The sequence below is a fragment of the Macaca fascicularis genome, chromosome 12 (assembly GCF_037993035.2).
Source record: "Macaca fascicularis isolate 582-1 chromosome 12, T2T-MFA8v1.1".
Taxonomy (NCBI): domain Eukaryota; kingdom Metazoa; phylum Chordata; class Mammalia; order Primates; family Cercopithecidae; genus Macaca; species Macaca fascicularis.
In genome coordinates, this window is record NC_088386.1 from 87,588,236 (window position 1) to 87,590,575 (window position 2,340).

The 2,340-nt window shown below is 49.8% G+C and overlaps 1 pseudogene; it reads right to left on the bottom strand.

The window, feature by feature from the left end:
• Nucleotides 1-485: 485 nt before the first annotated feature.
• LOC102118105 (dnaJ homolog subfamily B member 1 pseudogene) lies at nt 486-1,864 on the bottom strand (annotated as a pseudogene).
• Nucleotides 1,865-2,340: the final 476 nt, after the last annotated feature.

Genomic DNA, 2,340 nt, shown 5'->3' on the forward strand with positions numbered 1-2,340 from the left:
ACAGAATTCTTCAAGGGAAGAGCAAGACATGGGAGACAAATACAGAATAAACTAAGAAGTGATCAGAACAGAACCGGAGGAGTGTACAGGGTCTGGGAACCAAGACAGCAGGTCGACATTATCTACCAGCCAGAAGCAAAGGGACACAGAGGGATCAAGTCCAGCTGCTGGTCTGCCTCTCGCCCCTGAACAGGGACTGGAGTAGGAGGATGTGGGCCCATCCTGGGAGGGCTGCCGGACCCAGTGGGGCAGACTGGAATGCCTTTTCATACTGTTCCCACCACCTGATGCCCTATCGCTTGAAAAACCACTTAAGTCTAGTGTATGACTTTGAAAGATTGTAATATATGCTCTGGAAAACATTCAGTAGTACAAAAGCCCTCCCTGGGTGCTTGCATCCTCTCATGGTCCATAACTGGTAGAAAGGTCCAGAAATCCTTGAGTTCTGGAAAGGTCCCAGGTCAGTCCTTGGGGAGCTAAGGTAGCTATATTGGAAGAATCTGCTCAAGTACGGTTCTTGATATCTGGGGAATTCTTTCAGGGAAGATCACTTCCAATTCAATAATGAGGTCCCCACGTTTCTCTGGCGTTTTGGGGAGGCAGAGGCCTTCTCCAGGAACTTTTCACAGTGTGCCAGGCCTGATGACATCTTTGAATACGATGGGTATGGTCCTGCCGTCCAGAGTGGGGACGTTCACTGTGCAGCCACACAGAGTCTCCCGGAGGCGGATCCTGGAAGGATAAATCACATCAGAGCCATCTCTCTTAAAGATATTGTGTGGTTTGTCCTTTAAAACAAACACGATCTCACCTGGAATGTTGTTGGAGGTTTAGTCTCCTTCCTTGGGGAAGGTGATTTTGGTTCCTTCTTTCCACCCCTTCTTCACTTGGATGGTCAAGATTTTGCCTTCGTTTTGAATGCTCTTTTCGTCGGGGTTTAGCCGCTTGTGGGGGATTTTCATCTTTTTGTGACAACCACTGTAGATCTCTTCAAGGGAGACTCGAAGGTCGTGGGTGACTGGGGGATCTTGCTTCTTTCGGGTGGGCTCTTGGACAGGGCGGGAGCGGCCAAAGTTCATGCTAGTGAAGCCACCCATGCCCATAGGGAACCCAGAGAATGGGTCAGCAATGTCCATGCCTTCCTCCTCGTTCCGCTGCCCAAAAAAGGTATCGAAGGGATTTCTGCCACCGAAGAACTCAGCAAACATGGCATGAGGGTCTCCATGGAATGTGTAGCTGAAAGAGGTATCATTGGCACCGCCATCGCTACCGCCACTGGGGCCGCTGCCCTTTAGGCCTTCCTCCCCGTAGTGGTCAAGATCTGGCACTTGCGCGGGTCTCTCAGCAAGTCGTAGGCCTCGGCGATCTCCTTGAACTTCTCCTCGGCGCCGGGTTCCTTGTTCTTGTCCGGGTGGTAGCGCAGCGTCTGGCGGCTGTAGGCCCGCTTGACCTCCTCGTCCGAGGCGCCTTGGGCCAGGTCCAGCGTCTGGTAATAGTCTTTGCCAGTGGCCCCGGCCTGCGGCCCGCCCAGCCTCTGTCGCCGTCCCCCGGCTCCGCCGCCGCCTGGTCCCGGACTCTGTATACTCATCCGGCCAGCAGTGGCTGTTATACAAAGAGATCACATTCCTTCTTTAATGGTTAATGGTAGTTATAGGAACAGAGGAGTGCAGTTGGCTTTTTAACCTGAGTTCTCATTTTAGCTGTGACTGGAGAGAACTGCAGTTTCAAAGCCCTGGGTGAGAATGTCCATAGCGACAATGTCACTAATGCTATAGTCAAATCAGCTGTAACACCATTGCAATCACTTCTTGTCCTGCTTGCAGAGGTTAATATTATAGCTGGGACTTCAGAGGAATCACAGTTAACTTTGATAGTTGTACATGTTGAATATTACGATTGTCAGGGTCAAACTAACTTGCAGCTGTGTAAGCAAAACTTTGTAAATAAAGAATTCAAACTAAGAATAAGCACTCTACGAATGGTGTTTTAAATCTTTTCTTGCCCTTAGAAGATTCACGTTCACAACTTACTCCTCCTTCACGCCGCCATCATCTCTTTTCCGCACTGTTCTTGTCTGTCCTGTTGCTGTGGTCTTCTCATTGGTCTCTCAGATTCCATGCTTACCATCTCTTGTCTATCTTTTACACAGCAGTTGTAGTACTCATCTCAAAATGCAGTTAGGTCATGCCACTTCTCTGCTCTAAACCCTCCAGAGTGTTCTTATCTGATTCAAAGGAAATCCCGAATTCTAACTCTGTCAGACAAGCCCTGAGAATATGGCAGGACACCCTCCGCCTGGGCCAACTCTCTGGTATCCATCTCCTGCCTCCTTCACCTTTG